Raw genomic sequence first — 15,566 nt, 5'->3', positions numbered from 1 at the left:
TGTATCCCATCACCTATAATTTTTCCCTCTACTTTAAGTAGGGATATAATGTTGTTGGGTTGAAATTAATAGAAACTAAGTCACATTGTAAATTGTTTTGTTTCTTTTGAATGAAAATGACAGCATTTTAAATTCTGTGTAGCAAACACAAAACTTATTGTGGAAAACTAAGAAAATTTGGTTTAAAATCTGGAAAGTTTAAAATGTTAGGTTGCTTCAATAATCATAAAATAATCATTTATATCATATATTGATTCAAACTAAGAAAAGCAATTGATATTTGGAGTTCAGGCATGCAGGATTTGATTACAAAAATAATATTTATTTAAGTGAATAAATTCAACTGGTGTGAAAAGACTATTTGCATAAGCTAGAAGTAATTCTTCCAAATATAAATGTGAGTCTATGAAAACAAATAGTTATTAATTACACAACAGAAAAGACAAGGAAGTATATTGTTGTTGCAAGCTTGAAGGTCAAATGGTCTTTTCACCAGTAACATTGCAAAAGTAGGTTCATCTCTAATGAACTTTCTTGTAAAAGGAAACTAGAGGTCATTACTTGACTCAGCAACAAGGATTCCCATTCTGCAGTCAGCAGTCAGCTAAAATGATCTTGTTGCTTTTACAGTTCATAAGCTATTTCAAATTGTTGTTTTTTAAGAATGTCAGTATTTTCAACTATGTCAAAAGATAATACTGAATTATTATTACAGTTCTCTGGAGTAAAAGTCTGTTTAGGGCTGAAGCAAAAATCTCTTCTTGTTAGCATACCCATGTTTCTAAGGTTGTAACTGAACAGGAAGAGTGAAGGCTGGTGTTTAATGTTTGAATGTTTAATGTTTAATGTTTGAAGTTGTAGCAATTGACAAAAATAACAGGACTAATTCTTGATGGGGTTTGGGAGTTGTATGGGTTTGGGGGATTTTTCAGTCAAAAATTTTAAAATGCACACAAAAACCGGAATCTATGCAACAATAGAAAAAACCCTATAATTTCACATTGCAATTATCCTAAAAACCACTAGAATTTCCTATCAAGTGCCAGAAGAAATTGTCAGGTAATTATCAGCCAAGCTGTAACAGAGCCAGTTAATTTTAAAGAAGTCCACCTAAAACTTGCAGCCAAAGCAAGTTATGGCAATAAAACCTAAAGCATGAATTTATAGCAGCATTACAGCAGAAACTCACACAGCTTCTGAAGATGTAGTACACACCACACTCAGTTTTCAGAGTGGAGGTAATTATGATTTCCTGAAAGAAATACTGTCTGTGATGCCAGTTGTGAATCCCTACTTATATCAAGATGGAAACAGAGGTTTTTTGAAACTGGTCTTCAGGGACAATAGTTTTCTGCCCTGTTGGGTGAGAACCCTCACAGATTGGTATTTCATCTCTGAAATGGGCATTTTTTTTCTGAATATTCACAAAAATTACTAGCAATTTTTCAGAGACTCTAAAGATACACAAGCTGGTGATGATCACTGTACTCCAGTCAGAGTGATGTAATACACACATGAACAATAGTTTTTTACTAGGAAGTTCTCTATGTAACTATTGACAAAGTGAGTAAGAAAGTATTTACCAATCTAAAAATAATATTGTACCAAAGTTATTGACAGTTTTCAAGGAAGAGAAAGGACATAGCTGTCTTAAGTAAAAGTCCAGCAGCTCTGAGTACAATTTCTCTAAAGGAACTGGATTAGTCTGGGGACAATATTTCTTGTTTCTGAAGGCAAGAGGAAGATTGTCTCTGTGAAGTTATTAGCACCCAGAACTTTGGGATAAAAGTAATCTTACCATATGCAGCCATCTATGTCAGAGGACTTTTAAAATTCACTATTCTAACCCCTTGTGCTTTCACTTCTGAGAGAGTAGGTTGACAGTGGAGGTTCTCCTAACCACTTCCGTAAGGTGGGAAGAATCAGTTCCTAAAGAAACTCTCTTTCTCAACAATAAAGGAAGCCTTAAAAATAGCTTTCACTGTCGCCGTGCGCCTATTAGTTGCGGCTAGCCCAGGCACACGTGACAGCACACCACGCTTGTGGACTCGCACACCTAAGTCAGCTGCGGACGCCGCTGCACTGGAGTTGGCGGTGACAGAGAGAGGACTCTCACAGAGTGGGTACAGGAAAGGTTTATTCACTGTCCCGGATCTCTGAGAGAGACCCCGGGATTGCTCAATCGCCGGCTTAAATACAGACAGGTACGTGGGTGGAACAGGCTGCGGCAACCAATAACGGGGAACCAGGGAGTGGCATGCATGAGGGAGGATCCAATGAGGAGAAATCAAGGAAAGAGCGGGAAGGAGCCCAGCCAACCCCCAGGCCCAGGCCTCACGGAGATTGACAGGGGGAGGGTAGGGTGATGGACAGGACAGGTGGCGGGAAGGAGTAGCCTATCAGGAGCTGTCTCCAGGGAAGGCAGGGTAGGGGTTACATAACTGGGGAGTAAACAACAAAATGGAGGACAGGGAACAAGAGCCAGGGGAGCCATTTTGAACAATAAGAAACAATAGGAACTGGGGTACAGAGAACTTTAACAATACAGAAAACATAAGAAGAACACCCACATTTCACCACATTCTCAGATGTCAAAAACTGGATACAGCCAATACCATTTTTAGCAAATACGCATAGAATCATAGAATCACAGAATCATTTCAGTTGAAAAACACTCCTAAGGTCATTGAGTGTAACCATTAACCTAGAACTGTCAAGTGCACCACTTAAACCACATCCCTAATATAACATCAAAAATTGACCCAGTTTGAGGACAAACAAACCTGGGGATTAAAGAATGTAGTGTTTTATCATATCAATTTCAGAAAATATTCTTCAGGTCTATGCAAGCATTAAAACAGAAAAGCCAATTGCAAATTCTCCATCTTAAATTCCTGTGATTTCAGTTCAGATTTCCTCCTTAGCTGCTTGAAAACCTCTCAAGCTCTCCTACAGCACATCATTCTAGGGCAGTCCAGCTTCTAGCCATCCACAGATTAAATTCTAATTCAAGGCAAAACCTCAGTAAGTACACTTTTTATCTTGTTTCATCTTCCATATGTTTAGCTGGATAGAAACATAGCATTGGGATTTTATTTAATAAATCATTGTGGTTCTCCAATTGGAGGACAAGAAATGAAATGTATTTTTCTACCCCTGACAGACAAAGGACCTGGGCAAAGGTGGAAAACATTTTTATCCTGAGTGTTCAAATATGGAGTTACTCATACAGAGCTTTTTTAATGGTTAACAGAATATGTTGTATCATTTCAAGAACTTACCATATTGTTTATTTTGGATCAGAATTTCACTCATATTGTGTAAAAATCATGTTGGTTTATTCAAGGTCTGGTATTGTTTAGCTACTTTCACTTCCAAGTTAATTAACTTGAACAAAAAGAAACACACCCAAACCATTGAAAAATTTCCAATAACACATTGGTAAATTTTGATACTAAAAATGGATTTGATGAGAAAAGAGAATATGTTCAAAATACATGGAACTAAAGATGGAGGAAACAAGCAATGAAGAAAAAAGTCCATCCATATCAAATTAGGATCTAGCTGATACTAAACCACACCTTCTTAATAACGGTAATACTTCCACATAATTCATAAACATAGAAAGATAACAAAATATAAACTTCATTGCCCCTACTTTTAACCAGTTAAATGTTGTTCTCTTAGGTTAAGTAGGCAGTCAGGCTCCCTCTAAAGTTCATGGGAAAAAAAAAAGAATGTACAAGATAGCTACTGTAGCTGATCTAAGAAAAGTAGATTGGATATGGCTATGGGGGAACTTCATTTCACTGACTGTCCAATGAGCCTTGGCAAATGGCTTTGGTTAGACAGGCACATTTAAATGCAGAGGATGTATCTTAGCAAAAAATGCAATTGCATGACTCATTAAGGAATACTCTACCAAATTTAAGGGTCCGGACTGTTTAGAAATGTGAGAGAAATGAAGATTAAAAATTCTGACTCTAACATGCAATGCATAGGCACTAGATTTCATCCAAGGATTAACCTAATTTATTTGTGTCTGCCTTTCCGATTATGTGTCCCTTTACAGCCTTCAAAGGAATATATTTCTATTTCAATAGGTTGCATATGAGAAACCTGTTACCAGATAATTTTATGAGGCCAGATAAAAATTAATCTCAATGAGATTTTATAACAACCAAATAATGCACATTTTAGATATATTGTTTCTTAAAACGTAAAGAACTACCTGAACTTTTTAATGGAACAAAGACTTTTAAAAGCTTAACATCTTTTTTCATAGTGGGGAAATAAGAAATAAAAAATCTGTCTCAATAAAAAACAAAGCCAAGGAAATTTCCTTGAACTGATTTTATCTCTTATGGGAGATATTCTATGACCTTAATTCAGGAAAACCATTTTTATATTCCAAGAAGTTTGAAAGACTTGCACACACATATAAAGAGCATGAGATGAATATATGAGTGCTCAGTCTGTTTGAGAAAGGGAATTCGACCACACTTCAAGGAACACCCTGAGCCAGCTCCCCTACTTTGAGCTGACTTTTACACATTGTTTTAAACCCAAACATCTTTAATGTAATACTTCTCAGTTGCTCTTATTTAAACAAAAAAGACTAAACCTTGACCCTCCATATGTCTAAGATAACTATAATCCTTGTAAGTGTTAGACCTGGGATACAGAACTGTGGTTTCAGAGATATCATACAATGCATTGTCAGGAAAAGGCGTGGAGAGCTTGCATACGAAATTTCCTGAAAACTGTGTTTACAAGGAATGTGCTTTGTTATAAAGCATTTAAAGCCTTTCCACCTCTTACTAAACACTGTTCTTTTGAGAATATACATCTCTCAATATTTTTAATTCCTACAGCAAAATATAGTATATGGTTTTCCTTCAAGTATTTCTGTTCTAGCTAGAAGTTAAGCTGGTATGAAAATTTCCATGGCCTTTCATAGGTGGGAAAATACAATCTATTAATTATTATAGCATCTGCTTTTATGCTGACCTCTGTAACAGGAAACAAAGCACAAATGATCCAATAAAGCTGGTGATAAAAAATATAAATAACATCTTGCCTTCTTGCTATTGTGTTGGATTTTCTGCATTTCTGGACGTCCTGTATCACAATATAACCCACAACATCGTGCTACGGAAAGAAACTGGAGAAAAACTGTGTGGTTTTAGGCAAGTTGCTGGAAAAAAAAAAGCTGCTAAGCTGCATCTAAAAAACTAATTTTAGAAAACTACTTAATTAGCTTATTCTTTTAGTTAGTACACATTACTAAATATTGTTTAGAAATACAATATGACTCCTCTCAGTATATTTAACTATATATTTGAGTCATTAAAAACACATATTAGTCTTCTAGCCCAAATTATAAGTGTTTTATTTTAATAGTTAAACTACTTTGAATTCAAATTGTTCAACTACTTTAAAAAATCATACCATAATCATACTGATAGTTATCATAGATACTCTTTTGTATTACTTGAGTCACAGCATTCACTCCCTATCTCAAGGTGAAAAAAAATCAACAGAGACAAAATCATGTATTATTCATCAATTAATGACTCTAATTTTAAAATAGTATCTTAAAAAGCTTTTTTGATATAATCAAGTATTCAAAGTATCAGATTTTTTCAATATGGTATGTCTAAACAGGAGGTATATATCTCTTGAAAATGGTAGAATTTATCCTTGTTTTCCACAACAGTGGCTAGAAAGTTATAATATCTTTTTTTCATTAGTCTACCAAATCGTTTGGTAATCTTGAACTGATGTATCTGTCCAGTTAGCAAAGAGCTCCATTACATTCACCACAAGTTTCTGTCTTTTAACTGGGTTTATTATAAAGGAAACAAATTTTTCTCTTTTCAATGTCTAACTCAAAGTCAATTTTAGACCAAAAAAAAATATTTTACTACATTTTTAATTATAAATGAGGTGAATGATTTGTGATCTGGAAAAAAAAAAAAAAAAAAAAAAAAAAGGGAAAGAAAAATGGCTATTTTTCTGTGAGTTTGCCTTGCAAAGAAAGCTGTTCACCTACTGTGACTTCTTTCTTCTCTTCACCCACATCTCTTATCAAAAACCTTCCCTCATGCCATGACAACAATGTTGTTGCAATGCTGAACTTCTAAGCATGATAATTATCTGTCTGGTATTATGTACGCTACTTGATTGAGACTTTAACATCATCCCACATGGGAACTGGTAGAAAAGATGAGTATCTAATTTAACACAATTTGACCACACCTCCCCAGACTTGTGAGACTATATTCAGTCCTCTGCTTCTCCCTCAAATGGAATCATCTGAAACTGACTGCTAGGTTCAAAGATTACTTGAGAAAATGGCACATATGCGATAGAACTGATAAACTGACAGCATAATTGCACAATCTTCAACTCCAGAAGAGTGATTAAAATCAGCAAATTAGAAGCTGAATAGGGAATATGTTTGTTATCTTTTGAAAACACCATTTCCTTGACCGAATAGGGTCACTACAGTTACTCAAAATTATTCTCTTGCATTTCAGCAGGGTCCTTACAAGGACAAAAAAAGAAAATGGAAAAATATTTCCTTTAAGGAATATTACAAAAGACTAGACACTATGACTGTGAATTCTCCATTTGTCATGTGTTCCAGTCTACCAACATAGACAAATAAACATGCGAGAGAAGTTGAAAGGAAAATCTATTTAGTGGATTTCCAGTGCCTTTTCCATATCATGACACCCTTTTATTCCTCTTCATTATTCATTCCTTTTCTTCTTCTCTTTCTGTGACAGGAGATCTCACTTTAAAACAATGTTTTACCAATACCCATGTAATCCAAACAATGAACTCTGATACTATCAGTCACCACAAAGATATGTGGAAACAGTGGGGTTTGTAATCTGCCTTAGAGAAAGTGGTGGTTTTTCTCCCTTCTTAATTAGGCTGACAAATATTCCTTTGTCAACAGATGCAGAAGAGATTGGTCACTACTACAGAAACACATTGAGCACATTTATCTCTCTGAAAACACCCACTGACATTATTTGAATAAATCAGGTCAGAACTGGCTGCCTCTCTTTTCATGAGTCTTTGAACAAGGCAATCTTCACTGTTTATTTTCCTGTGGACCACAATGCAATATAAAGATGTCCTCCTTACCAATGGATCCATAATTAGTGGTCGCATCAATCATATGGATGGAAAATTGGAAAAACACTCTTTGCAATCCTGGCTATCTTCTATATAGTGTGTACATTCCCCTCAGAACATGTGTTGGCATTCTGTTCCAAATGAAGCTACCCAAAGATAAATCATGGATTTTTCTAAATTGAGGAGTTCATTTCCAGTATGGATTCAACTCTTACATTTATACATCCACAGTGTTACTTCTGCCTCTCAGCTGTCCACCAGAATGGCTTATAGACAATGGAGAAGAAAAGACTATTTCAGGTCATGAGTTATCTAAACTTTTTCAGGCCTCTTATGATACAAGATCTTTAAGACACTGGAAAAGCCTGATTCTCTTCACTGGTTATTAGAAAAGTCTAAACTAACAAGCTCAGGTAAAGATATCACCAATTACTTCAATAAATTTGACAACCAGAACTTAGTACAGCTGGAAGACAACCAGTACTGAGTTCCTTGTGAATTACAATAATCTTTCAATGTAAAGTGTATACTTTAAAGCTGGCTTTCCAGGAGAAATGGTCAATTTTCTGCTTGAAATTTTAACTGTCATTCACAAGAAAAATTTGTCATTCAAATAAAGCAATAAACCAAAAAATAAATAGAATTCTAGTTTACAGGTACTGAAAAGAATCCTTTTTGTTGGTTGCTATGAATATGTAAAGATTCATATTCCAATTTTTAGGAACTCATTTTGTGAGGTCATGACAGGGAAAAAAGTAAAAATTATACACTGTCACACGGTCCTATGTATGTCTGCTACCCTATGACCTCAGCTGCTTTAATAGGACTCATTTACATGTGGAATTCTGACAAACATTAACAGAGCTTAAGTTAATGTTTACAGATATAGTAGGTGTTGTTTTGTTTCTTTTGGCTTTTTTTAATATACTGGAGAGTGAATAGAAAACAGTTTGTTAACAGGAAACTAACTTGAGTTCATAATAGACAGAGTCATGTTGTTAATATTTATAGCTTAACCTTTTACCTACTGCTATGCAATGTTACACTCCTTTCTCCTTTTCTTCACAATATTCCTCATCTTTGGAATATATTGTAAAACTTATCTTCTTAGCCCCTCTCACTTTCCCCCTTGAAATTCCCAAGACCTACTCAAACCCAATCAATTTTCACTTGTAAGCCCAAATATATATATATATATATATATATAAAATCTGGTTTCGCATCACATCTCCTAAACTTAGTCAAAGTAAAACCACAGCTGAACTCAGCTTTTAACAGCATGAAACATGCTGAGCTAGTTTAAGAGCTGGTTGCAATCTTTTCATGTAAGAAGCTGTACTTCATTAATGACATACTATGCTTTGTTATACTTTTAAACACATATTCTCTCTCATAAACTGGCTGATGATTGTCTAATGAAATTCATTAAAAAGTTGAAAAACAGACCTAAGTGAAGTTTAACTACTGCCTGCTTACACGAAAGTTATTGGCAATGCTCAAAGTAAAGGAAAACTTTTTATTTTCCATAAAAGGGTATCAGTTGTAATGCCATTCCTTGTCTTTGTTTTTCTAACTTCTCCCTCAACTTTACTGACTTGAAAACCCATCTGAAGACTCTAAACTCTATTAAAAAACCAGTAATTAATACCTTAGATAGATAAGATAGATAATTAATATCTCAGATAGATAAGATAACTGAATTAAAACTAAGATAACTGAATTAAAATTTGTTTTTTAAACTGGTAGAATGGTATTTTTTTTAAATATTATATAAATATATACTTTAATCTGACCTCTAAAGAGAATACTTTAATGAGAACTTTGTATACTACAGTAGGTTGGACTAAACAAACATAACAACCATAATAATGTCATTGACCTTAATGTCTGTTCATTCTAAAAATCTATGGCCATAGCACTGGAAATTCCTTCACTGTGACAAGCCATTTATATATTTTGCAGACCTAAAGACTTGGAGGAACTTAGTAAAATATGTCTTGAAATACATGCAGTAGCTTACCTTTTTGTAATGTAAAATCTCAGAACCATTTAATACTTTCCATATCATGCATACATGATATGCAAAGTATTAAATCAAATTGATTGATTTAATAGCTTGGGGTATTTTAAAATCATACTATTTTTTTATTTTGAATTGATTAAAGAAAATACAAAACTGAGCAGTTACCTGAATTTAGAAGTCTCTTTTCTCTTCCAAAATAGTCCAAACAATGCTAAAATAATGTAAAACAATTATTCTAATATAATTTATCAAGAAGAGGTAAATAAAATTATAAGAAGCCAGTTCTAAAAGATTTTTCATCACAATGCTTGTATCATTATATGTCTTACATAGTATACTAATTATTCTAATTTTATTTCTACAAAATACATGAATTTACCATCAATCTGATTCACAAAACAATCCCTTGCAAATTTGTCAATCAAGCTGTCTATGCAGGCATATTTCAGAAAAGACAATAACTGAAAAAGGATCAAGTTCTGAGTATTCATGGCATACATTCATAGATTTATTTGTTTACAAAATATCACATCCTGATACTATGTGCAAAATTTCAAATAGTAAATTGGGTTTCACACTTCATAGAAAATCTTACTATGTACCTACATTGCTAAATAATTTCCTGCATAAATTCCTTTTGCATTGTACATATTGAAAAAAGAGTAAAAATTTTGATTTCATTGTTTCTTTCTCTTTTAGCTTGAGTGACTGTTTTGAAAAGCAGAAATCTTGTGACTTTTCAAAGCTCACTTCTCCCCAGTCTTGCTATTTCCCATGCGAAATACTCAATACTGATTCAGCATTGTAATCACTAGTGGAAATCTTGTTGCCATAACTCCAGCCAGGATGGCTGTCTTATCTTAAATTAGATATTATGACTATAGGACACTTATGAGTGTGGTCTAAACTTCCCTATCTCTGTACCCCTTTCTTTATCTTGCTAGTTAGAAAGGTCTTCATGCTGCTCTATAAACCAGCTGGCTACATGACCCAAACATAAATAAAAGTAGTGTAAATGTAAGTATAAAACTAGCTATAGAATAATTCCAAATGTTTCTACATGAGTTATGGGAATGGCTACTTATCAAACACATATAATTTACATATGTTCCTTTTCTGAGTTAAGTACAGATGGCCTATCCACCCTGGCTAAAATCAGTAGAATTTTGTCTCAGACTGATGGTACATTGAAGATATTGGTGTCCCCAGATGCTATCCAGGCCTGGTGTTAGCTGGATCGTGGCTGCCCAGTGCTCACAGCATTCACTGAAAATTTAGTTTGAATTAAGGTGGTACATACTTCACTTGCAAACAGAAGTATGAGGCAGAAGCAAGGAGCTTTCTGGAGGCCCAGGCTGCCTTCTCTTGCCTCGATCTGGCAAGACTCAAGGCCTTCAAAAGTTCATCATTTCTATGGTGCCTCTTTTGCCATGTTCCAAGGGGAAAGCTCATAATAACTACAATGCCTACATTTGTTCCTGAATGAGTTTGTGAAGATGTTGGTATTTCTTCACTTTTTCCATCATGGTTTCTTTTAAAGATGAGTCAGGACACCCATGTCACACTGTCACAGCCACCACAAATGCTAGGTTCTCCTCCACAAAAACTGTGTCCAGTTCCTATAACTCTTTGTTGTCATCTCCTACATGTGGTTCCGGAAACGTCGTCCAATCTTTCTTTTTAGCTTCCTTTGATAACGTTTCACAGATGTAATCTTGCCTTTTAATTCCTGCATCCTGTATGATTGGGCAGTTCCCAATGATACGGAAGCATGTTTCATTCTCAGCCTGGCAGTGCCTGAAGGATTTGATGTACATTGCTTGTCTGCCCCTTGCCAGGAACTCTCTTGTGGGGTAAATGTTGACAGTGCAATCTTCTCAGATGGATGTGAAGTATTATTTCCTCCTGTTCCAGTTTGCCACCCAGTTCTTATTCTCCCCAAAGCAAGAGAAACACTTCAGGGAGACCAGCTTGTATTGTCACCACTGCAGGCCTCATTTTCCTGATTGGCACAGTGTATCTAGCAACCTGCAGGCATCCACGTCCACCAGCATTCATGTCATACAAGTAATTATAAACTTGGAAACTGGGATTGAAATCTTTAGTTCCTTGCCAGACCATTAATTCAGGGGCCTAGGAAACACATTTGATAAGGTGTTCTTGATCTACAAAATAGTGTTCCTGGAGGCTTGTGATTACTGTCCCTAAATCAGTTTATAGAATGAGTTACAAATGTCATATGGACCAGCTACTGAGATACAAATTCAGACTATTCCCAAAAAAAGAAGTCATCTGAAGAATGCTTCAAAGTCTCAGGAAAGATCTTCCAAAAATATATATTTTGGGAAAATATTCTATTTTTTTCAAACAGCTTTAAAGCAGTGATAATGACTTAGCTGACTATTGAGGAAGGAGATTACTAGAAGAAATAGATTTTTGATATCTGAGATATGTATTCTTCTTTGGCTGAGTAAAATACTCTTAGAAAAGGCCATAAGGAGATTTTTCAGAAAAAACTCTAAAATCAGATTAAATAGGTCTGAGAACAAACATGGTCAGTGATATGACCATTCATTTTATTTCAATAAGAGCACTCAAAGACCACTCTTGAAAGCAAAAAAATCCAGCTCTTCAAGCAGCCAAAACTCAGTTCTGGTGACACAAGACCTTCCATTAGAGCCTGGAAAACTTCTAAGAGGTTCAAGACGTCAGGCACATAAATGTATGTTAGGTGCACGGATATTTGATAATGGTGCCAGTCTGAGTTAATCGAGAAGCTGCAACCTATGAGTTCTGGACAAGGTCAGCTAGGCTAGTTTGGCTGCAGAGTTTGGGGGAAATATTGTCCTGAATTGCTCCACAGGGAGTTATTTGGATTGCTGAGCTAACTTTAAAGCCTCTGCAAAATGTGCTGACCTGAACCAAGGTCTTGGCTCTGAGCCCAGCCCTATTGTAGAAGTAAGATTTCCATAGACAGTAAACAAAATTTAATCCAGGTGTAATATATCCACTGCTTCATTAATAAGCACACTATCAATAAAATTAACTCTGCCTCTGGCTTATGCGTTTGTAATTTTAATAAACTCAATGTGGTCACTGGATACTTGGACACTGATACACTGTCATAAAACAACTCTGATGAAAGTAACACAATTTCTTTAGAGAGAAACATAAAAGTTATATAGACTGCAGAAATACATTAAATTGCTTGTGTTTATTACACTGACTAGTATCTTGAAGACGAAAATAATTGTTTCTATAGATGGTATGAAATAAGACATTTACAATATATATTTATTTTTTTTACTTCTACAAATCCACCCCCAGGTCACTCTGAATCTGTCACTATTAATGTTGCATCATCTGAATAAATGCTACTCCACAACAGAACCCACAGTAAAACACTGCACATCCATCTTTGGGATTCCTGGTTTATACAGTGTTAATCATGAATTCTGAAACTTTCTCAGTAATAAATAACTTGCCTCTTGAATTTTGAGTTCATTCTAGTTTCTAAACTATGAGCTGGAGGAAGTATGTGCATCTTTATTTTTTCAGATTATACTTTCACAACATATAGAAAATCTTTAGATATGCAAATATTTTGGCATATTTAGAAATGCCAAATGGCATTGCAATGACATCTATAATAACACAGTAGCTGAGCAGCTGAAAAGGAGAATAATATAGCATGATCAACTGTTTTGTTTTTCACAGAGAATGAATTTTCAAACTAACAAAATGCTACTAATCATAAACTTCTTATATCACAGCAGAACTTCCTCTTTCATTATGACTACACAATTTAAACAATTTCAAAGAATGGCTAAAGTTATATTTTTACACTAAAGGATCATTTTGCAGAAATGCAGTTTCTTGGAGATTTTAGTCAGAAAATACTGCCTAATACTCTAAGTAATCTCTCTTTTTAAATTAAAAAATAAAACCAAAGCTATGATTGCCCCATGATCTAGATCCACTGATACCGCAAAGCAATTCCTAACTTAAACCGTATATTTAAAGTCAAAATTTTATTTTAAAAAATCTGGTTTCACCTCTTCTCCAAACATAGAGTTAATTACTCTGTTTGGATGCTGGTCTATCCATGAGGTCCTCTGGACATTTAGCATTTTGTTTTTGGATGGCTAGAACTGTGCTTCCAAAGTAGTTTGGTGTCTGGATCAAACCTCCAGATCAGACATGGTTCTTTTCAGTTTCACTAAAGAGCCTGATGCCATAGGTGTACTCAGAGTATGCTCAGCACAAATTTACTCACAGTGATTTACACTGCAAGGGAAGTGGTCTTACGAGTCCTTTGACAAGAAGACTAAGTTGTCATTCTGGTGACAAGTCCTGGTCTGTGGTTCCTTCTTCTAGGACAACACGCATTCCATATGATTCTCAGGGCATTACCATATAAGCGAATTAACCTAAAATGACTAGGTGTATGCAGTGGCAATTCAGTCACTACAAAGACTCTCCTGGTTACTTGAAGGCCTATGGTGACTGTGTAGGCAGAATGGTCCTGGCACAGATTGTCTTGGGAGCCTTGTCTTTTTTCATTCCTTCTCATGAGTTCCTGGCAGCACCTCTTTCACATACAATCATACTCATGCCTATCATATCAAAAAGGGTTGATGTGCAAAAGTACAATATCTTTTTATATCTGCACAGTACTCAGGGCTTATACTTGCATATTCAGTTATGTGACATACGTGTTAATATATTGGTCACTTGAGGAGACCACATCTCATGACATCAAGAGCTAAACAACTCAGCTTGCATGGGGAAAAAGGTTCATTGCAGCAGTTTCCAGAGTTACAGTTCTGCAGATTGCTTCTGGCCTGAAGAAACCCTAGTTTTCCATGCTCCTAGTTTCAACAGAACACTACAGCTAGTTAGGCAAAAGCCTGCTGGTTTTGATATAATTCCAGGAAACTGGAGATACTTTTTAAAAAGTCTTTCAACGTGAAAATGAACAGCTATTTATCATTCTGACTTGGAAGCTGAGTGCTTTATTAATATTCTAACAAAATTACAGATATTACCTTCTCTGTCAGCTGTCCACTGTTTCAATATGATCCACATTCAGAAAGATCCAGACCTCCAGACCACAAAACAAATTACTTGTATAGACAGGTAGATGGAGCAGTGGGATCTGAATCCCAGGTCTCTGCAGATAAAAATTATTGCAGCATCCCTGAAACAGTGTTACTGCAATCTACAGGAGTTCAAATCCCAGCAGAGCCTGCTTTCCAACTTCACTAAAAAAGTAGTAATGTAGAAAATTGTAGAAAAATTGTTGGAAATTTCTAATTTGTCTTAAAAATCACATAGTTAAAAAATAGGTAATCCTCGCAAAAAGCTGAAGTTTCTGCAATACAGAAATCTTTTTCTTTCTTTGCTGGGGGTGAGTCGTTTGTTTTTAGTGTGGGTTTTGTGTGTTTGTTTGTGCTGGGTTTTCTTATGAGTTTTTGGCATGTTTGTTTCGTTTGTTGGTTTTGGGGGTGGTTCGTTGATTTTTGTTGTTTTGTTTTGCTTTCTTAATGTAAGCCATAAAACATAGGCTGTCATCATGACTATGTTTGTGTTCCTTCAAAAAAAAGTAAGATTTTTTTCTTCCTGATTAAGAAGATTAAAGGAAATCTTGGCAGTGATCAGTATTTAAATATTGCTTTTGCATTAACAGCAATACAATAGACATTGAAGAAGAATCTGTACATCAAGGAAAAAGGAGAGGGATAATGCTTCTATCTATTAGGAAAGGAAAAAAAATAGTATAATTAGTTTTCACAGAGTTATTACAATCAAAGTTACCTTTTTTCTGTAACCAAACAGTAATAAGTAATTATATTATGCAGACCAGCTGTGAAGGTAATGAATACAGTGCAATGCAATACAATGTAAAATTCTGCAGACTATGTAATTATTTTGAGAAATTAGTGTCATCAATTAGCCTCCCTTCACAGCATGCTCCCAGTAAGTTACTCTTTTATACAGCTTCAGAAATAAAATCTATCTGAACAATTAATAATACTGGTTATTCAACATATCACAAGTAGCATGTTGAAAAAAAAAAACTTAAAAAAAAAAAAACCTAACCCAACACTTAATTGTTAAGAAGCAGTAATAAAAAGAAATGTGTGTGCACTGCAGAAAGCCCAAGGCATTAATGAAAATAATTAATCCTCTACACCTAAATTCTGGCCTCATTGCAAATCTTCTTTGAATGTTGCAGTAGAGCTATGCACTGATGGACCAACACTGTCTAAGTTATTATACATACCATTAGTCAAAAAACCTATAAACATATTGCAATTCCTAGGTCCTTGATTTTATATAATACAATATTAAGTTCTGATTTTCATCCCCCTACAATTGAAGTTACCAG

This window comes from Zosterops lateralis (genome assembly GCF_965231275.1).
Source record: "Zosterops lateralis genome assembly, chromosome: Z".
NCBI lineage: Eukaryota > Metazoa > Chordata > Aves > Passeriformes > Zosteropidae > Zosterops > Zosterops lateralis.
This window is presented reverse-complemented; position numbering follows the sequence as displayed.